The sequence below is a fragment of the Mustela nigripes genome, chromosome 2, assembly GCF_022355385.1.
Source record: "Mustela nigripes isolate SB6536 chromosome 2, MUSNIG.SB6536, whole genome shotgun sequence".
NCBI classification, from domain to species: Eukaryota; Metazoa; Chordata; class Mammalia; order Carnivora; family Mustelidae; genus Mustela; species Mustela nigripes.
Window position 1 is genome coordinate 15,596,557 of NC_081558.1, and position 22,756 is coordinate 15,619,312.

Here is a 22,756-nt window from a genome sequence, read left to right on the forward strand (position 1 = left end):
CCACTGTCTTTCCAGCCTGGACATGCCAGGCAACTGGGACCATGGCGGAAAGAGCCCTGATAATTAACTTTATTTTTATTCATTTGTCCATGAACCACCCAGCAGGAGATTATGCCATTAATTTGTCTTGGTAAGTGCAGCCAGAGACATGCATGTTCTATTCCCATGATTAAGACTCCTTTACAGCTAAAATATTGATTGTAATTATGAAATAATGCACAGGGAGGGTGCTGGGAAAAGTGGCAGTAGGATCTGGAGACAATAAGCTTTTGTGAGAAGAAGAGAGGGTGGCAATTCTGTCTCCTTGGGTTGCTGACATTCTTCTTTCCCACAGAGAGTAGTGACAAATTATTTTCTTTTTCTTTTTCTCCACGTGGGAAAAAAGTACCCACAAAGTACTTAAATCAGGGATAGAACAAGCCTGACAGCCAGACAACTGGATCACCCTGTCTCTTTTGCAGTTGCTATTCATGGGTGTTTAATCAATACTATTGAAACCCCAGATTTCCCAGACTGGACACTTCCAGATGCCCAGATCTGATGCAGGGGGAGCTGGGAGATGAGGCAGGGCTGGACCAGCCACAGCTGGACCTGAGAGATGGTACCAAACAACAGGGCACCCAGGGCCATGTGGCAGGATGACAAGCAGAATTCAAGATGGCAGCCTCTCAAGGCAGAGTGAGAGCAAGGTCCCAAGACAGAGAGCTCAGAGGGCCAGAAAAGCAGGAGGAAAAAAACACCTGGTTTCTAGAGATGAGAAATCCAGATGGGCATGGGAAATTTCTGAATTCCATAGCAACCTGGTAACAGTGAGCTATCCTTGATACAGAAGCCACATCCTACCCCACAGAGGAGCTTCCCATACACTTCCTTTTAAGGATGAAACCATTTTAATACTTGATAAATAACACATAGGAACACCTAACAAATGAAGCCAAATAAGTGGCATTAAGCATATAAAACAGGTCTCAGATTTTTTAGTCATCAGGGAAATGAAAGTTGAAACCACAATGAAAAACCATTTCATGTCACTGGATGGCTAATCTCAGAATGGCACCACCTGCTGGAGGGAAGGCAAAATGGTAAAACCACTTTGGAAAATGGTTTGACAGGTTCTCATAAAGTTGAACACATAAATGACCACCCTATGATCCAGTAGTTCCATTTTTAGCCACTTAAGCAGAGAAAAATAAACACATGTCCATAAAACGATTTGTATATGAATGTTCATAACTGATTTTATGTATAAAGCCCCAAACTGAAAACAACACAAATGTCCGTCAACTTGAGACTAGATAAATAAATTTTCCATATAATGAAACACATTTGGCAATTTCAAAGAAAGAACTAATGGCATATTCAAGAAGGAGACTGAATCTCACAGGCATTGTGCTAAGTAAAAGAAACCACAGTCATTTCTAGGTAATTCAAGAACAGTTGAAAACTATGGTGGTGGAAATCAGAACGTGGTTAGGGATGGAGAAGGTGACTGGGAGGACATGAGGGAGACTTCCAGGATGACAAAAATATTTTATATTTCGTTTCAGGTGGTGGTTCCAAGAGTGTAGATGGCTACCAAAATCTATTATTTAAGATCATTGCCCTCTGCTCTGTGCAAATTATATCTCGGTTAAACAAAGTCTTGGGCAATTTGGAGTCTCCAGGTCTAGGATGACGAATAAAGCTCCCCTACCACTATTTCTGCTTCTGCTCCCAGGTCAGACATTATTAATTGATTTCAGCCTTTTGTGCCCTTGATCTTCAGTGGTGCTTCAAAATAAGCCACAGTGTGACTCTGTGAGCAGCTTCTATCAATCTACCAATCTGTTAGAAGTCAAGGCCAATGGAATAGTTTTACTGCTACTGTGGCCATCGACTTTGTTCTCTAGTTTGGTGAGGCCTGGGGAGATTCAATTTTTTTTAATAAAAATGATGATCCTATTACAGAGAAGTGTTTTAATAATTCATGTCCCACTTTTCTAATCCCACCACTAGTACCACTGAAGTGTATTTCCTTTTACTATGTTGTCCTAGGTACAATTTAACATACAAGTGTGGGTCCTGGTTCTTTCCTTCTAAGCATTCTTCTTGGTTACTAATAGCTTTAATCACTTCTTTTTATTTTTTTTTCAAATGGTGGCCTAATTCTCTGAGGCACTGCAGTGTCGTTCACTGACCCTTTCCTATAGTGGCAATCACCTCTCCTCCCTTTTTATTCATATGATACGGGGGGGTGGGTTTTGGGTTATGGACAATAGTAAATCTTCACTGAGTGTCTACTACAAGTAGGCACTGTGTTCAACATTTCACTTATATTTTATTTACTTCTTACAACCACTGTTTGGGATAGGCACTAATGACGCTTTATGAATAGGGAAACTGAGGCACGGAGACATAAGGGAACTCATGCACGGCTATACTGTCGCTAAGTGGCAGTGTTATGGCTGAACAAGATGCCCACTCTTTGAGTATAGCAAATGGGAAGGCCAAGGTACTCTTCTCTGGAGAGCAGGGGGCCTCAGATGTGGGGGAAGCTGGTTCTCCTGGCTTAATGCCACCAGCCGGAGCAGCCCATGCCAGTTAAGCCAAACCCCACTTACCTGCTCCCAGTTGGCCCTCCTCAGCATCCAGAGAATAAATTAATTTGTTATTGGGATGCACTGTGTGCTTATTCACTCCAGATTTTCCTGTGGACCACTTGGTAGCTCAAGGTTAACTCAACAATCTAGAATCCTCCATCAAAGAGGCAGATACGAGGAACATCCTGCCCTCAATGTCTTCCCGTCCATGGTTCTCTTCTGCTCAAGTATTAGGGGAAGAACTCTGGATGCTGTCAAGTATCATTTAATCATTGGAGCAGGTTCAGGTTTGGGGTTTTTTTTGGTTATTGCTGTTTGTTATTTAACAAGGCCTGGGGATTGGTTGCTCACGTACTCTTGTGGTCTCATTCTTAGCAAAAAAGCACTGAGTAGCAGGGTGGTTTGTTCTGAGCCTTTCTTTCACCATATATGAAATGGGGTAATAATGCTCACCTCACATGGTAATGACTTCGTCTATGCCAAGCACTGAGCCAGTAACTGGCTTGTTTCCTTGTTCTGCCCAGATGAAAGGGTCCTAGTGCTGCTGCCTGACATAACAGGCTCTATTTTCAGCAAAACTTCAATGTTTCCATCAAAATGCTTGCTGATTAGAGTATCTAGATCACCTTTCTAATTAGTGGTAGAAGATACCAGCCCACAAGATGCTTATAGACAAGCAATTTTCAGTGTGTGGTGGACTCTTAGGGGTGATACCCTACTTCTCCCGCTTCTCTAAAACCTGCTCCCAGCTCTTCACCTATGGGCTGAGCACTGTGGATTCACGTGTCCACTCTACCTCTGCCCATCTGGCCAGAGCTGGTGGGCCACAAGGGTACCCATATCACCAAGCACTGTGAAATCTGGTAGCTAAAACAACAATTTCTGATCATTCCCGAGTCTGTGGGTTGAACTGGGTTCAGCTGAGCACTTCCTACTTGGGGTCTGTCATATAGTTTCTGTCAGATGATGACTGGGGTCATCAAGAGGGCTCACTCCCATGGCTCATAATAGCTTCTGGCTGCTGGCTGGGAAGTCAGCCATGGCCATCAGTCCACATGCCCAACATGTCTTCTCCATGTGACTTGGGGGGCTTCTCACGGTATGGGAGCTGGGTTCTAAGGGTACGTATCCCCAAAATAAACTTTCCAAGAGACTCGGTCATGGATGCTTCAAGGCTTCTTATGATCTGAGGGGATGAGTACTGAGAGGCGTGGTTATTGGTGGTGGGAGGGATATTTGGGGAAACCAGTTACCCCATTTCAGGGTCTTTTTCAGCTCCCCTATTTCCCAATTGCATTGTAATACACTGTTCTCTGTGCCTGGTAATGTGTTATGTCTCTATCTATTTTCTCATTTCATCTCCATAACAATCTTTGGAACCCCCACTTTCAAGATGAGGAAACCAGTCCCAGGTTAGGTAACTTGGCCAGTGCCCCTTTCACTGCAATCCACTTCTCTCTGCTAGTGGTTTATGACCAGGAACCAGAGTGCTGCCATCGATTGAGACCTCGCCCACATTCCTAGCACAAGGCCAGGTCCCCAGAAAAGGCTAAACAATTGCCTCCTAATGAAACATAGGTCTTTTCTTTGAGAACTAACTGAAAGAAAGGATTTCCTTAAGTCTCTCTCCCTGATGTGGTTCACAGGACTTGAGGAATGCAAACACATTCTCACTTACTGACTGTATGCAAGACAGAAAAAAAAAAAAAATCTCTCCTCGGACAGCCATTTTGGAGAAAAGAAGTCCAGGGCTCCTCGGCTGCAGACAAGGGTTGGTGTCCACGGTTTGTTGGCAGGCAGTGGGTCTAAGACTGTGGGGTCATGAGGAGGATATCAACTGTGGAGCAAGCCTGGGAATTAAGTTTTTCCACCACCAAAGCATAGATTGACTCCAACCCATCCTGTCTGAGCATGTCGCTGCCCACACTGAAACAAGCAGCATCAATTAAACACCCCTAAAAATACCCTTCACAGAGGAACTCGTGAGAACAAATTGCCTCGACAAAAGTTTTTTCCCCCAGGGATTCTTCTTCTTTTAGGGCTTGAGGGAGTTTGCCTGGCCAGCTGGTCAACCAGCCCTGCCTAGGTGGGAAAGGAAATCCTGGAACCTCCGAGCTTCCTCTTTTGGTCTCCCTTAACAACTGGTGTTCTGCTTGGCACTTTACAGTTTGTTAAGTCCTTTCACATATTCCCCTCCCCAGAGACCTTGTGAATGGGCTATTATTCTTACTTTACAGGAAAGGAAAAGCAACTGGGAAGAGGGAGAATAACAGGCGCCAAGAAATATGGTTAGTAGAGGTCAAAGCTAGAACCTGGATGATGGTCTTCAGACCCCAAATGCTAATGCTTTCTGCTCTCCTTTAGTCCCAGGACCCTGCAGTTACCTATCCCCTGGACACATCCCCTGCACTGGGAGAGCCCACCATGGCCCCTGAAGAACAGCACTGAGAGAGATACTCAGTCCTGGTCCTCTACCCACTCTGGGGTCTGCTGGTTGCCCCAATGGTGCCACATGGAGAACAGGGGCTACCTCAGCCAGGGCACTCCAGCTCCTGGGTTTTTGGCTGTGTGTTGCATAGCACAAGCTGTAACCATGAAACTTAATTTTTTCCTTCCCACCTTAAATATTAAAAAAAAAAAAAAGTTCCAGCTAAATATAACAAGGATGCCCTTTGGCACATCTTGCCAATCCTGCAGGTGACTCATAGACCTCCCTCAAGACACCCGGGATACAGTAGGTGCTATGTAGTTAAAAATACCCACTTCAAGGTGCTGGAAGGTGTCACAGATGGACCTAATGAGCTTGCCCAGCTTCTCCAGACTTGCAAGCAATGTGGGCTGAGCGAACCTGGCAGTGGGTGGGTTTTCATGGGACTTCTTCTGGGTCTTGGGCCTGGTTACAGGGCCAGGTTACCAGCCTTCCCAAACACCCGCAGAACTGACCAGGTGGAAACACGGGCAAGAGGTCAGAGCAGCAAGGAGCCAGCCTCATTCCATGCACAAGTTCTGTTCTGCAGAGTCATCCTCTTCTGACAGCCCCAAAGCCTTAGACTATGGTTTACTGAGGCAAAGGTAAGGGGGCAGAGGAAACAGGATTGGGAGGGAGGCTGGGCAAACATGAGGGTTCAGTGGAAGTCTTGTCTCAGTGGACCTTGGAAGCATGAGATGCTTCACCTAGAGGTAAGGCCTTTGGCCTTTGTGTACCCATATCAGTCACCTCTGGCTGTGGGCTGCCCCTGGAGCCTGCCCCTGGTGGGCAGAAACCTCCAGGCTTTTCTAGGTGAGGTGTTCCCTTCGTTGGGGATGATTTGCCAGAGAAGGGAACAGCTGTGAGCCATTAGTGGCTGACATTCACAGCAGCTGGGGCATAGGTGCACCAGCCAGGTAAAAAAGCAGCTCAGTGAGACACCGCCTGCCTCTAGTAGGGGCTGTTTATCTGCCTTAAAGATAAATTGATCAAGGCATCTGAAGTCAAGTCCTTTGTTCATAGCAACACATTATTTTCTATCTGACCCAAAGGCAAGAGGAAGCCCAAATATGGTATCAAGTCATTTATCTTTCACCTGGCTTTCCGTCTGATTTTCTGTGCATGGGGCAACCCCTACAATGGGGGAAGAAGGAAAAACATAATTATAAGTGGCTACTCTTCCCCCTTACATGCTCAGCTCCCACAATCCACGCCCCCTATCTCAGGGCACATGCGTGAGTGTGCTCACTTGCCCCACACTTCAGGTTGGTTTGGTTCTTACTTCACAACTGCCTTGGCCTTATCAGATGTCTGCCCAACAGCAAGAGCCTTTCACAAGACCTCGACTCAGTTCACCCCAGGGTGTCACTTCTGGGAAGCCCCTCTTTGCACCGCAGCCCCCGCTGACTCCTCCCACAGCAGAAGTAACAGCAGTGACCACAGCCCAGCTTCTGTTAGGGTCCCCATGGAAGCTTGGGAGGGAGGAGGGGGCACACTGCCAAGCACTGTGCCAAGTGTGATATGCATAAATTTGCTCGTTTAGCAGAGCACACATGTATTAGTTGAGATGAGTTTGATCATCAGTAACATTCTGAGTTCCAGGTAGCTTAAAGGATAAGAAGAACCATCTTCTATAGAACAAAAAATCTAGAGGTCAGTCAGTTCAAACCAGCATCATCCTGTTCCCAGAGCTTTGGCTGGTGTCTCCGACGTCCTTCCCCTAACACACTTACTCATATGGCCTTTCTCTTTAGCAGCACTGCACTGGACAGAGTTCTTGATCCAGCGAGGTGCCCCAAACTGTGATTTCTAAGGAATCTGAGTTCCTGTGGTCCTGCCTGAATGGGGTTGTCAAACAAAGTCTTCCATTAACTTTTTTGTCATACAGGGCCTGACTTAACCAGGTCTTGCCCTCCCTGTCATGTAGGCGGCATTGCTCCCAGGCCTGTTATTTATATACCAGCACCTGTCACTGCAGCCTACTGCTAACCCTCTTTATGCCTGTTCACCAAGTGGCATGACAACATTGACATGGACAGGTGGCAGACTCAGTTTTCAAAACAGTGGCACCCTTCTTTTGTCTTCTTTCTTGGGTGTTTGCCCTCAAAGCCTGCAGAGATGAGTTACAGGAATAATATGCCAGTCTGGATCCCACTGGGAAATTGAATTCAACTCACTTGATTTAAAAGGAGAGACTTTGGTGGGGGACCACTTACAGAGGGGAGGGCAGGGTTGGGGCCTAATGCAGGATGTTGAGGTGCACAGAGACTAACACAGAGTAGAAAGCAGATGCCACCCCTTGGTTTGAAGGGGTAAAGGGGGGGGAAACAGTGTACTTCAGCTCAGTGATGGTGGAGCTGAGGTGGGGGTCACTGGACAGCAGTTATATTATGGGGAAAAGTAGCCTCTGGCAGACATAATGGGGAAGAAATGCCCTGCTGCCTCTCTCTTCTGACTTCTGCTTACCTGCTTGTGCTGTTCCCTTGGCTGATTGAGAGACTAGCCAATGTGGAAGGCCAAAAGAGACAGTCTGTAGGGCTATATAGCAGGGCAGGAAATGTGAGAGTGGATCTTCAAGAATCAACACAGAATAACCAACACACATAGGAAATAAAATCATTTGCAACTGCGTGGTTAGTTGTTGTAGCAGGAGATGCCATTCCACTTCTACCCACTAAGTTGCCCAGACCCAAGTATTCTGCCTGTAGGATACCCAGCCCCATATACTGGTTTCTAGATTAAAGCATAGACTCAACCAATGGGAAAGCACCCCAAACTTGCAAGGGGCTTTCTCTAGCCAATGTTGTTAGAGTCTTTCTTAAACATTCTAACCTTCTGTAAGACCAGTGAATCCCATAATTTCCGTCTGGTTTCCTTAGTTCTTTCACTCTAAAATGAATTCCTTGCTGAGATCAGTGTGGTGTGGAATACCTCAGTGATGAAGTAAAGTATTCATTAAGTTCACTCATGATCTTTTTGGAAGGAACATGGCACCCATGGAAGGCAAATTCAAATCCAGAGTGGGCTTTTATGACCTGAAGACAAGTCATTGCCCTCTTCAAGACAAAAGGGGACCAGTGTAAACAACTTGCCTCTGGGTACCTGGCTATTCTGGTGAAGTAGGTGCCCTAACAGGTGCCCAGGTCTGGTTTTTATTGCTGGAAGTTGGGGAAGCAGTAGTGTAGCCAGGTCAGTTTGGTACGGAGGACTCTCTGCTGTTGAGCTCATGTATGATCTGTGTCAGTGCCAATATAGTCCCCTTGTCTGAGAGCCGGGTGGGGTGGTAGAACTGATTGATATCTGTGGTCAGATTCTCTGTCACATTTTTGAAAGCCTCCTCCCCAGAAGAGCTCTTTTTGTGACTATCTACATGAGGCACAACATTATCACACACTGTGCACCCATTCTAAGAGGCCCATTCCAACATCTCCCCACCCCCCACACAAATTTCCTTGACACTATGCCTCCAATGTTGTCCCTTCCAAATTTCTGACCAGTTAGCCAAACCATTAGCCATAGCCCATGAATCAAGATGGATCCATTCCTCTGGCCATCTTCCCTTCCAGGAAAAGTAGATAACTCAAAAGTTCTTTTTTCTGGGAGTTTTACTTCTTATTGTCCTTCAAAGCTACCTCTGAATGAGTCCATCAAACTTGAGAAAATAGAAAGCCATCTGTAAGCTACACTTAACCATCTTTCTTTTCAGCCAATAGCCTCAGGAATTCCCTGTGAAGCTGGAGGTGTGGGTTGAAGTAGAGGTGGCAATTTAAATAGAGAAGATACAACTTGTTCCCACAACTCATCAGTGGCTTCAGAACTGCTCATATTCATTTTATATGTACTGTTTCACTTCCACTGTGCCTGCTTTTACAGCCTAGTATATCAGATATTCACGGGAAATTCAGATCTCTGCCCTTCAGTCATGCATTTGGTCTCAACTAAAGCTCAGAAGCAAGACAAGTATTGTTTCTCAAAAGACAAATGATTGTGAAGAAGATTCAGTTCTTTAAAACCCTTGGGCTTGCACTATAATTGTTGTATTGCTATATACTTTGCATGGCATCCAAGTCTACCATATCTAGGGTGAGCAATGTTGGATCCTCTGGCCTTTAGCTCTAAGACACAGAGCTTCTTGCATCATAGCTTGCACTAGCTGGAGAGCTGATTCTTGCCCTGGCCTCACTCTATGCTGCTTGTCTTTTGGGTAACTTGGTTAATAAGTTGGAGGAACACATCCAATCATGGCAAATATTCCCTCCTTAATACAATGAAGCCCAATGTGTGTTATGCCTTTTTCTTAGTGTTGGGTACAACTACTTGGCTTTCACTTTAAGAGAGTTATTGCATCAATTCTCAGATTACTGTATCCCCAGAAACTTCACCAAGATGTCAGCTATTTCCATGGAATTTCTTTCTCACCTTCTGGCATGTATGTGTCTTAGCAAAGCCTCTTGGAACACTATCTACTTCCTGCTTTTTAGATTCTAGAAGCATGATATTATTGGGGGAGCTTATGATATCTTACAGGATGGCAAAACAAGTAAGATCCCTATAGACTAAATGATGACCCAGAGTGAGAAAATTGACACAGCCCTGAGGCAAATGGTGAAGGTGGATGACTGTCCCTGCCAAGTGAAAACAAACAGCTTCCATTTTTTTCTGTTTATTAGGATGGGGAACATTTTTTCCCCCTAGATTAACAGCTAGAGTTCCAGAAACTATGTTTATTTATCTCTGGTTAAATATCTATGTTTGACCAGTAGTTGCAATTGGGGTCCTCTTCTAACTACCCTTACGATAATTTGTTGTCTTTATGCAAGACCCATTTTTAAATCTTCATAAATTCTTTGTAAAAATTGGTGAGTAAATGAGGGGGATAGGCTAGAAATCAATACTCCTACATATTCTACATCTTTGAATATTTTTAACATTAATTTTTAATTCATATTGACTAATTTTGGTAATTTTCTCATGGATGTAGACTTGTTTTTTGGTTCATAATTTCGGATTTCAAGAGAAGCTCTGGGACCTCCTTCATGACTTTTTGTACTATAATTGTCTTTAATCCAAGGTTGGAGAGTCAGTGTGAGGATTCTTCTTGATGAATATGCTTATTCCAACTCAGGAACTGGGAAATTAGCCATTATGTGCTAGGACAGAAGTGTGTAAGATATCAGTAGGCTGACTGGGATGGACTAGTTCTTTCTGGTTCCAAAGGACCATAGTGGAGCCCTGAGTCCCTCAGAGTAGATGTCCAATTCTCCTCAAATGGTCTGACAATTTCCCTTTTCCCAGGACATAGTTACCCTGGGGAATAGTCACAGGTCTCTTTGGGAGGGTGGTAACTGGGAGGGAGGGGGGAATTTGAGATTTGGATTTCCCCATGAAAATAACTTCTTTAGGTGACATCATCACAGGGCCTCAAGCAAGGCAGGAGGAACTTCTTCAAACTGGGGAGGAAAGGACACTTTCTGGTAAGAGTGGATTAGTGGAACTTGACACTCTTCTCACTAAACTTTCCAGGGCTGCTGAAAGAAGTTGGTTTATCTTAGGCTAGTTATAAGACATGATGTACATACTTTTAATATTATCACATTATCAAGGGGGCCCTGGGTCTTCTAAATAACTCAGATTTGGGAACTGCTATGTGGTGGCTCAAGTTAAACTCTAGCTGGCCATACTAGGGGTTTGGGGTTATAATGTCCAATAGGATCCTAATTAGCCACCAGCCCATTTGAGTCCATAGACCCCATAATCATTTGGCTACTCTCCAAACCTCGTTGGTCAGACTACTCTGAGGGCCTCCTCAGCCCCTCTGTTGACTGCTGGCAGCCTGAAGCATCTTCTAGTAGTTAGTGCTACCTCTTGGCCTCAGTCAATTCCATATCCCTTCAACCCTCACTGACATCAGGGAGCCCATGTTAATGCATCTCTTCCCCGGCATGTCCAATCTATGGGTAAGAGCTACAATAGCACCTTCCAAAGATTCTGATTCTTTCCTTATTAACCTAATTCTCAGTACTTCAGCAAGGAGAGTGTCTCCAGGGTCCTTTCAAGGTATGTAATTAGGGAATAATTAAGCAGATCTCATAGACTTAATCCAGTCCAACATTTTTAGCTCCTTCCTCCACATCAGGGCTTCATAACTTTGGGTATATCTTTTTGTCACCCGAGGAGCTCTGTGAAATACTGATGGCTCGCCTCCATCCACAGGAATTTTGATTTAATTGGTCTGTGGTGCAACCACGGACTCAGTCATTTGAAAAGGCCCTCAGGTGATTAAAATGTGCATCCAGGCTTGAGAGATGCTGTCCTACATTACGCCACAGAATTTCTGGAACTCTGTTTTATGTTGGCTGTCAATGAATCCAGGATTAAGTCACCAATCAATTAGAAAGAGTAATTAGAACTGCAACCAATTGCTCAAGGTAGCATGTTAAACACAGAATCTCCTATTGACAAGTATAGTCTATTTACACGATGTCCCTCCTTTCCCCGTCTTGCGTCTTCAGAAGTAATTCCCATGCACACCTCCATGCTTCTTTCTGGCATCCATTAGCAAGTTCTTGCAATTCGTTTGATATAAATACTTTTTCCTGCCAGGTTTGACTTTGTAGGAGGCCTCCAGTGACTGTCAGGGTCTGATTCTCCTTATAGGTCTCAAGACAATCATTGGTGCTGGCAGAGGCTGAAGGGAACTTGCAGAGAATTGGAGTTCCCTGGCAAAGTAGCTTCTGCAGGTGAGCCATTGCAGGGCCTCAAAAGCAAGGCAGGGAGAGCTTCTGAAAACAAGGAAGGAAGAGAATATTGTTCTGACAAAGGCAAGGCAGTGGGGCTCGGTGCTGCTCTCATTAAGCTGTTCAGCGTCGCTGGAGACAGCCAGTTTATCTCCACTAGCCCTGAATTCCTCACACTTTTCATATCCTTTGATGGCAGCACAGCTAGATCCCTCTGAACTTGGCCTTCAATGTGCTCTTCAAGGTGACCCCAGGAAATAGCTGAATTCACTGTTTTTAAGACTCATGGTTTGGACTGTCAGGTCCCATTCCTTAATGCTAGCTGACTCCCGAGTGCTGCTCCTTCCAACTGAGTCAGATAACCAAACCCACATCCCAAGGTTCTGTAGCTGGTAATGACTTCTGGTCCCAGGGTCTGGATAAGACAGGTGTCTGATGGGGAAAAGCTGACCCTGAGTAAGTAGAAAAGGTGTTTATTAAAAAAACATACCACAGCTCCCAGAAGTGTTTGGAAGGCTGGAGAATCATGTTCGAGGCTAAGTTTTCAGAATCACACTGCAGAATTGACCTGATAAGGACACCACCCCTTCCAGCACTCAAGGATTCCCCTACTCATTCCCCCACCATGGAAGCCGCTTCTCCCCAAGAAGTAACCTTGTATCCATGACTGACCCTGAAAGCCAGATGCTTCTGCCACCATCCTGCAGAAGGTTCTGGATGTAGCCTCCTTCTTTGCATTGCTTATTTCTGAAATCAAATCTCAAGCAGATGAGTCTGAAAGTTGGCACAGAGGTAATGTGCCTGTGTCTCAGCAGCAAAGGAGGCTGGGGAACTGAGATTTCTGAATTCTACCCTCCAAGAGCAGAATTCATATGAGATTTATCATAAGAGGTTGGCTTGCGTGATTGTGGAGTCTGGCACATCTGAAGTCCTCAGGGCAGTCCAGCAGGCTGGAAATTTCCAGACAGGAGCTGGTATAGGCAGTCTTGAGGCAAAGTTTTTCCTTTCTCAGGGAAACTTCAGTTTTGCTTTAAAGGATTTTCCAACGATGGGGTGAGGATCACTCCCATTGTCAAAGATAATCTCTGTGCCTATGAAATACCTTCCACAATGACACCTAGATTTGCGTTCCATTGAATAACTGGGTACCATAGTCTAGCCAAGCTGACTAACTAACTGTCAGTTAGTTAGTTAGTCAGTTAGTTAGTTAGACTACAGTTAGTTAAACTAACTGTCACATCTGGTTATTTCAGTTATTTCCCAAGATCAGCAGCAGTGTTCAAAAGATACTGGGGAAAAAGAAAATAAATCAGATATAATAAAAGCGTGCCCCCCCCCCAATAGTGTTGGGTAGCCAGAAGACCAAACAAATGTTTCAAGCATACCCCACACATTCACCACTAAAGACGAGATGGGGATGATGTGGATTTCCACTACAGTGACAATTTGTTAGGCTCCCACCACGCAGCAAAGGGCTAGCATATTACTATCTCATTTAATCCTCAATAATTCTATAAAGTGGTTATGATCATCTCCATGTTATCAACAAGGAGTCCAAGGCTTAGAAAGGTCAGATCATGGTCACAGCACAGGTGGGGAGAGAGGAGTGAGGTCCGCTCTGCTGTATTCCAGAGTCCATTGCTGTCCACCCTGCAAGCTGCCTCTCCAATTGTCACATAGAGCCACTTCAGTGGCTTGGCCAATCCTCAGTATTTGTACTAAGGAAGGGAAGAAGGAAATTGGTGGATGCAGTGATTCTTCAACTTGAATGCACACGAGCATCACCCAGAGAGGCTGTTAAAACACTGATTCCTGCGTCCCACCAGCAGAGATTCTGGTCTTGTGGGTCAGAGGCAGGGCCTGAGATCCTGCATTTTTAACAAATTCCCGGATACTGCTGATGTTGTTGGTCTGGGACCAAATTTTGAGTAGCACTGGCTTGAAGAAATCCACACCTAATGCAAGCATCTCTCTCCTGTGAAAACTTTAACGGCAACATCTATAAATAGCAAACAGACTGACTGGTATGCCATCTCTCCTCTCTTGCCTGGGGCTGACAGTGGAATGATCAGAAGTCAATGGGGTATCAAGGAAGCGAAAAAGTAACAAAGGACAGCCTGCTAATCTCTTGTCAGAGAAGAACTGGCTGTCAGAGAGAAAACTGGATTTCAGTTTTGTGAGCTCTTCCATAAGCCTCCAGACACTCTGGCTCCTTGCTCTGAGGGACCCCTGGTAGGTGAAGTGTTGACATAGCACCATTTTTCTTATGGAAAAAAATCAAGGCTGAAGTTCAGATCCTGGAGAAGAAGAGAAGAAGGGCTCAGCATGAGCGGGGACTGTGGCCATCTCACTTGGACCAACCTGTGCTCAGGTGCATGCTGGTTACCGGTAGGGAGACCCTGTTGCTCTCTGGCAGCTTCCTGGGTTGGGGATTTAAAACCTCGTCCTGAGAGTTACCAGAAGTCAATGGGAACTCAGAAAATGAGAGACGAGTCCCCATTCAACCACTTCAGTGATAAAACATCTCTGAGTCTTGATTTTGTCACCTGTGAAAGGAGGTAATGCCACTGCCTTACAGAGAAAGGTTTCAGCGAGTAGCTGTAAAATTTTACATTGCTTTGCTGCTGCATTTCATGTGACTGAGACTAAAACTGAGCACAAACTGTGCACCTCCTTTCTCTGGAAGGAGGAATCGAGAGGAATTCCAGATCCTTTAAGGATTTGGAAAGTCAGGACTTGATCCAATAAACACCTGGGAGACTATCAGACGACATAATGAGAAGGGTTTCTTAGCTGGGGACCTCCGGAAAGCAAGGCTGAAGCAAAGAGGACATCATGGACATTTTGAGAAGTGCCTAGGCTGGGGTGGAGAGAGGGAGAAAGAAGGGACATGGGGATGGGGAAGAAAGGAAGGAAAACAACGTGGCGCAAGTCATTATCACCCTGGATGCTACTTCGTGACAAGCCGAGGAGGGACAAAGCAGCTAACCTAGTAGACATGTTTGTTCAGCACATGGAACTTCTCCAAAGAATTGCAGGGGAGAACTACCCTTTACTGTCATCCATGAAAGAAAGGAAGAAAGAAATGCAGGTTCTGTTTGGCTCTTCCCCTTGGTCAGAGTTCACCTCATTGGGACATATCCTGCTCCCCCTGCCCCCCCAATTCTGCACTGCATCATCTAGCCCCTTGGTGCCCACCCTGGGTACTCTGTGATTTTTCCAAGTCTGAAAATGGAAGGTGACACTGAATCAGTTAAGTGGCACAGAGATGCAGGGCTCTCATGGGCCAAACTTGGGTCACATGGCCAACCCAGGATTCGTCTCATTTGAGCCAGTGACTAATGAGTACATAGGATGAAATTCCACAGTAAACGTGGAGTGAGGGTTCTCGAAGGAGGGCCATGGGATCAGGGCCACCTAAACAAGAGGTTCATGCTTCAGTGGAGCTCAGAGCCATCCCCGGTGCTGCAGACCTCCGACAAGTGTGGGTCAGAACACAGTGGGGGAACTCAGACCTGCTAAATGCAGATCCCAATCTGGAGAGTTCCATCTCTGTTCCACCACCCCTACCATGTTTAACTCTCCATCAACTTCTTGGTAAGACATCTGCCAAGCTTTTCTCTCAGGATGCTTTCCATTCTTTTTTTTGAAATTTATTTTACTTAAAAAATATATTTTTTAGAGATTGTATTTAATTATTTGAGAGTAAGAGAGAAAGAGAAATGAGCAGGAGAGAGAGAGGCAAAAGCAGACTCCCCACTGAGCAGGGACACCCCCCACTCCCGCCTGCCCCACCAAGATGGGACTCAATCCCAGGACTCCAGGATCAAGACCTGAGCCCAAGGCAGATGCTTAACCAACTGAGCCACCCAGACATCCCAGGATGCTTTCCATTCTTTATGTGCCCTCTTCCTGCGCTTCATGTGTTAAAGGTGAGGTCTAGGACTCACCTGCTCCCAAATTTCCTATTCTTGGATTTCCTGTCCACTTCTCCATTTTTCCCCCTAGAATCTCAATAATAATACAAAACAAACAAACACCCTAAACCTTAGAACCAGAGTTCCCATCAAGACTACATTTGGTGTCTAATTGGACTCTTAGCGGCGATCATCTAGAGACTACAAAGTAGTGTATCAATGCATCTGCCAAATCAGTGGAAAACAAGTGACTTAAACTCATTAACCTCTCTAAACACGCAACTTCCATGTGGATAGACTTACTGTTATTGGTCCATAAAAACACTCAAGAACTCAGATATAAGTCTCTTTAGATCTGAAAATTATGGATATTACAGTATAATATGACAGAGAGAACACAAATCAGCATGTACCACAATTGCATGCTTTTGCTCTAAATACACATGAAGCTTAAGCTGCCTACTATATATTTTGCAACAAACTCTGAACAATCCACCCACCTCCCTTATTCAAGAATCTCAGGTATGTGTAGCATACTTCTGCTTCACTGTCTTGGGGAAGAACCCAGGCAGGTTTTCCTGAGCCACACAATTTAACTCAGCTTGTGAAACACATAGGTCCCCATGATGTGCAAAGTCTTGTGCTTGGTGCTCTAGGAGACAACAAAAAGTGTGTTCCTGCTCTCTCTGCTGTCTGCATGCATATTCTAGCTCATGCCTTGTCACTAACATTCACTGGAGCTTAAGATGGATTTTGGAAGCCTGCGCACCTGGGTTAAAATCCTGGCTCCGTCATATACAAACCTTATGACCTTGGGCAGATTAATTTTTATGCACTGGCTTCCTTATTCATAAAACGGGATATTAATAGTGCTTAAGTTTTGAGGTTATCATGAAAATGGAATGAATGTTAATATATGGAAGTTGCTTAGTACTCAGTAGAGTTGGTGCACATGGTGAGTTCTTATTAGTTGTTGTAATTAGTATCACCATAATCACCATCCCATCTCTTTGTAGCTCAAAGAACAGTGAGAGAGTAGGATTGGGAGTCATGAAGGTTTTTGTGGAGAAAGTGAAAGACTGGTGCATGACTATATCAGACAGCTGCTGGGTTCACAATCTCTAATGAGCATAAAAGCAAAAGGTCCTTCCTAAGGTGGATGAAGAACCCAGGAAATTCAGCAATTTCCCCAAGTAGACATCCTTTGTTTTGTCTTCCCAGAGAAGCATGCACTGTCTGCCTTCTAGGAAATGCCCCTTCTCTCAGTCTAACAATGTGGCTTCACTTGGAGAGCCATATTGAAATAAGACTTAAACTCCCCAACTAGAGTGATGGGTCTGAGTTGGACATCAGACCCAGACTGCACCAGTCTAACACCTTGTAGGTGTTAAATTTTTGGCATTGCAAGAAGAGAGAGTTGGAGTCTGTCTCTAGAGGTGCAACTGGAAGATAAGCCAACAGCTTTGTCCCATACACAAGGAGAAATGGTTCTGAGGGAATGCAGAGAGAGACAGAGACCCAAGGTAGAGGAAGATCTGTCAGTCGTCACATCCTACTTCCATCCTGTCTGCAAAGACATCAGGTTGTATGAAATAGATTATGGGGCTGGAGATTGGATATTAAAAAAATAATAATAAAACAAAAGAGAGGGCTTGCATGGATTGGTGACAATTGTTGACATATTGAACTTGATCAACTTAATTCTGAGTTCATGAGGTCCTAAAGAAACTAATGAGTAAGAGGTAAGTTTCCCATGTGGAATTTATCTCTCTTTCTTTTTATTTCCTCTAAATCCCTCTTTACGTCACTCCAAAGACTTTCTTTCAAGTGTCCAGAGCCCCATTATTCTCCATCAGCAATTCCCTCCTCTCACTGAGCTCCAGAATGTTGACGGTAGGAGAGCAGAATGTAGCAATGTCCCCCGGAAGGCAGGGAAATGGGGGTGAGGACCACATGCTTTTTTTTCCCACAAGTGGGGGTTAGGACTTTATTTGGGGTGGTGTGGGCTGGTGGCATGGTTATTCTACCTCGGTGCTGCCACTGCTGTATGCCAACAGGGAAAGGCTTCATCTCCCTCCATCTCTTGTGTAATCATGGACACCTCAAGTTTGGCCAGAAGCTAATTGATGTTCTCTGATCCCTTTGCTGCTGGTGGTGGTGGGTACTCTGATTCCACTCAACCCCCTACCATGAGCGCTGCAGTGGATTTCCCCACGGAGTTATCTGAGGAGGAAGCACCCTCACAAGGTGAACACTGACCCTGTTTCCTCCCGATACAAGTCCAGTCTCAATATGAGGAAAGTACCTTCCTGCCACAAGCATGACTACTGTACTGCTGGGATGATTTGACTTTTTCTGCCTCTACAAGATGCCACTGTGGCTGCAAATGGCCTCTCTCTCAGCCACCTGCGTGGGTGGTACCAGCTTGGGTTACAGTCTCCCGATTTTAGTTCTCTGTGATGGAGTGGCTGATGTGCAGGGGTTGCACAATATGCATGCCTGCCCCGTGCAACTCTCCTTTTATTTATGATGCTATTGGCTTTAATCCCGTTAAATAACAATTTCCCCCATCAGCTTTTTCTGTTACAATTCTCACCCTCCCCTCTTCTTCTACTTCAGGCCTTATCTTTGTAGTTTGACCTTGTCCTTGTGATAGTTGTCTATCCCTTAAAATTATGAAGTGGATGGGCTCTTTGGTGATTGATTCTTGAGAAATTCCTACTAGAGAAGAAAAAAAAAAAAAAAAGAAATGTAAAGTCTCCCCTCATCTTGACAAAGAGCAGTAGTTCTATTTACATCAGTAGAGTTGCAATCAGAAAGTACTAAACAGCCCAGATTAATGCTCCAAACAGCTTCTGTGTGGGTGGGCAAGGCAATTAAAAGCTAGACATGTTCAAGTTTTTTAGAGGATGTCTAGGTGATAAAAATGCTGTCAGCACATCCAAGGAGGATTCGGCCAGCTTTTGTCAGAACAAAATTCTCATGTCCGTGAAGGAAACGCTCATCTTTTCATCAAGTCTGGTGTCAAACTGGAGAGGAGTGTTAGTGGGGGGCGAGGGGGTGGGGGCGAGAGCAAAGACAGCCGATGGCTTTATGTGTAAAGGACAGCCAGAGAGATGTCCGTTGAAATCAGGATTATGCTGCAGAGCCTTTAAAGACCAAGCTCTAAATTTCCAGATGGGAAAAGAAATGAGTTGCCTTAGGATGTCTCTAAAGACCTCCTTCAAAAAGTTTGAAGGGTCCTTCAGCACTCTCTGGGTCTGCAACTTAGAATTGCTCATTGTCATTGTCCTAAAGTTTTGTTGATCCTCTTCTAGGTACCAGGAATGTTGGCGAGAGCTTCATGCATTCCCATGCCACCATCCACAATAGTAGGCTTTGTTGTCTCTATTGTGCAGGTAACAAGACCGGGTCTCACGTAAGTTACGAAGCATAACAAAAGTGACTCAGCTTCCAGAGGAAGGATTCAAAAATCTTTGGACTGAGTACTACCTCCAAAGCCCACTGTGTGCCCACCCTACCCCTTGCGGGTGCCAATTCTCTGAGAAAACACTTTAGATTCAAAGATACAAGTAGATTAAAAGTAAAAGAATGGAAGGAGCTAGAGCATGCACATGGCACCCACGAGAGCTGGAGTGGCCATACAGATATCAGACAAAACAGACTGAAACACGGATGTTACTAGAGTTAAATATGGACGTTTTAGAATGATAGAAGGGTCAGTCCATCAGGAAGACACACCAGTTATAATTACACATGCACCTAACAATAGAGCCTTGAAATACTTGAAGCAAAAAGTAAACTGAAAGGAGAGAAATAAACCACTCAACAATAACACTTGGGGATTTCAATCCTCCACTTTCTTCATTTTTATTTTACTTTATTTCTTTACTTTTTAAAAGTAGGCTTCACACCCAACATGGGGCTCGAGCTCATGACCCTGAGATCAAGAGTCAAGCGCCCTACCGGCTGATCCAGCCCAGCGCTGCTCCATATTCCACTTCCAGTAACAGATAGAACAACTAGACAGTAGACCAGCAAGGATTAAAAAAAGACGTGAACCACACCGTAAACAGCCAGCTCTAGAAGGCTCCACTCAGAATGTACATTTTTCTCAAGCACACATGGAACGTGCCCTGGGATAGACCACGTGCCAATTTATAAAGCAAGTCTCAATTGATTTAAAAGGATGAAACTGGGGTGCCTGGGTGGCTCAGTGGGTTAAGCCTCTGCCTTCAGCTCAGGTCATGATCTCAGGGTCCTGGGATCAAGCCCCGCATTGGGCTCTCTGCTCTCTCTCTGCCTGCCTCTCTGCCTACTTGTGATTTCTCTCTGTCAAATAAATAAATAAAATCTTTTTTTAAAAAAATGATGAAGCTGTACAAAGTACATTCTCAGGCCACAATGCCATCAAATTAGAAATTGGTTACAGAAAGGAAGTCGGGAAATTCACAAATATGGGGAAATTAAACTTCTACCTTGGTGTCCTAAGGAGCCAATGGGGCAGAAGAAGTGGCAGGGGAAATTAGAAAATACTTCGAGATGAATGAAAACAAAAACAGGACATCCCCAAACTTACGAGATAAGCTGAGGCTGTGCTTAGAGGGGCTACTTACAGCTCTAAGTGCTCATTAAAAAAAAAAAAAAAAAAAGAGTTGCAAATCAATACCTTAACCTTCAATCTCAGGGAGCTAGCCCAACAAGAGCAAACTGTATCCAAAAGCAAGTCAGAGGAAGAAAATATGGATTAGAACAGAAATCAATACAAATGGAAAGTAGAAAAACAAAACTTTCCTTTTATAAGTAATAGAATATCTTTAAAGAAAAAACTTAATACATTGGTGCATTGAACAGCATGTCTCTCCTGCTTTTTGAACAAGGGGCCCCACGTTTTCATGTGCACCAAGGCCTGCCCACAACACAGGAACTGCTCTAAAACGCAAGTCATACTTTGTACTTCAACTGCTTAAAAATATTTACCCTTCCCCTGCCTCCTTAATGCCCTAATGCAGCTTTTCAAGGCTTCTCACAATCCTTGCTAATCTTATATTCTGCTGTTCCACACAGCACACCTTGTACTTCCAAAACATAGATCTCCTTGTCATCACCTGGACACCCTGTGCTGCTTTTCATGCCACAGTGCCCTTGCACGTAATGCTCCCTCTGTGTGGTGTATCTTCTCCTGTTCTGCTTTTTTTTTTTTTTTAATTTTTTTGGAAGATTTTATTTATTTATGTGAGAGAGAAAGAGGGAGAGAGAGAAAACACAAGGTGGGGAGGAAGGGTAGAGGAAGAGGGAGCAGACCCCCTGCTGAACAGGGAGCCTGATATGGGGCTCCATCCTAGGACCCTGGGATCATGACCTGAGCTGAAGGCAGATGCCTTACCTGACTGAGCCGCCCAGACGCCCCTCTTGTTCTGCTTTCTGCCTCAAATTTAGCATTCGTGACACCCCCTCATCCTTCACCTCCTCCCTGGAGCTCTTGTCTGAAACCCTAGTTAACCTAAGGCTCTTTTTCTGTGTTATTTCTGTGCCTTATTCACATTCCCCATGGCATGGACCATGTTTTAACTGTCTCTCTACTAGGTCTCCCTGATAGACTGCAGGCTCCTCGAAGGCAAGGACCTTTTCTTATTTACTGATGTACTCCAAGGATCCGAGTAGATCAAAACCAAACCATGAGGAGAGCATAGCTCTGCTGCATTTAAAGTAGGGAAAGCATAAAAAGGAAGGCAGGTTAGTACATTGCAACCATGAGTGGGGAGCTGGCTTTCAGTGACTCCATAGCATTTGGGGGAAGGAATGAGATGTTCAAATGAGAGGTGAGGTTGGCCTGCAGAGTCTGGAAAGTTCACATGCCCACTAGAGATCTCTAGTGAATGCAGTTGCTGTTTGGAGTCATGAAGACCAGGACAAAGAGTGGGCTGGTGGCAGGTCATGTGACTGAGCCTCCATGAACCAGATACTTCCAAGCATTACTAAACCACCTGACATTCACAGTAAGCCTAGAAGGCATAGGACCTATAGTCATTGGCCTAACCATGTCATTGGAAAGAGAGGGAGGGGAAGTAGATGGACACAGAAATAGTGGCAGAGCAGGGATCTGAACCCAGGCTATAAGGCTGCAGAATTTAGATCCTTAACATCTATGCTCTGCTGCCTCTCATTAAAATGTATCGAGTGGCTTCTGTGTGCTAGAGACCCCACTAGATGTTTTCCGTAGAGATATTGGCTCACTCAGTAACTCAGTACCCTTTCGGACCTCTTTCTCAAAGACTGGAAAGCGAGGCATTTTCCAGGCCCCCTAACAGCTGTGTTGTGGGTCCCACGTACGGGATGATCTTGTGTGAGACTTTGATCTGCACTACGGCAGAGAGGCGGGGCGTCTGTCCATTTTCCCGGCAAAGGCTGGGCAAGACGTGGCATGGTTCGTGCATCAGCTGCTTCTGGATCCTGTGGGTTTCTGATCAGGCAAGGGAGCAGCCCTTTTGGTCGACCTTTGGGTGGTTTGGGTAGTTGTTTATGGAAGCTTGGCTCAGAGCCAACTTCCTCAGCCCTCATAATAGTTCTGTAGGTTTTCTAGTCTCCTTAATAAACTCCTTAGCTAGGACAGATTTGGTTGCCTGCAGGCAAAAGTCCTCATTAATGCCCTTGGATTCCCTCCCCATAGGGTTAGTTGGTTGGTATCCTCACAAGGAAACGGGAGCTCAAAGAAGTTAAAAGACTGGTCAAAGACAACAGAGCTTTGTAAGTGGTAAAGCAGGAACCCAGATTTAGTTCTGTCCAACTTCAAACCCTGACATTCAACCACTGTATTTTTCTTTTCCTTTCAATTTTTCTGCTTGGCTCTGATGCAATCACAAGCCATTATTTCTGAGAGATCCTTATTATCAGAGGCAACTCTGTTTCTCTCTTCCTCTCTCCGTTAGCCAGAAATGTGCTTCCGAATCTGACAGCTCTAGCCGCATTGCCTTCTTATGACTTAGCTCCCCTGTCGTTGAGCTGGCCCCATGCTGGGAGTTTCACACCATCCTCTAACAACACCAGAAGGTGGGT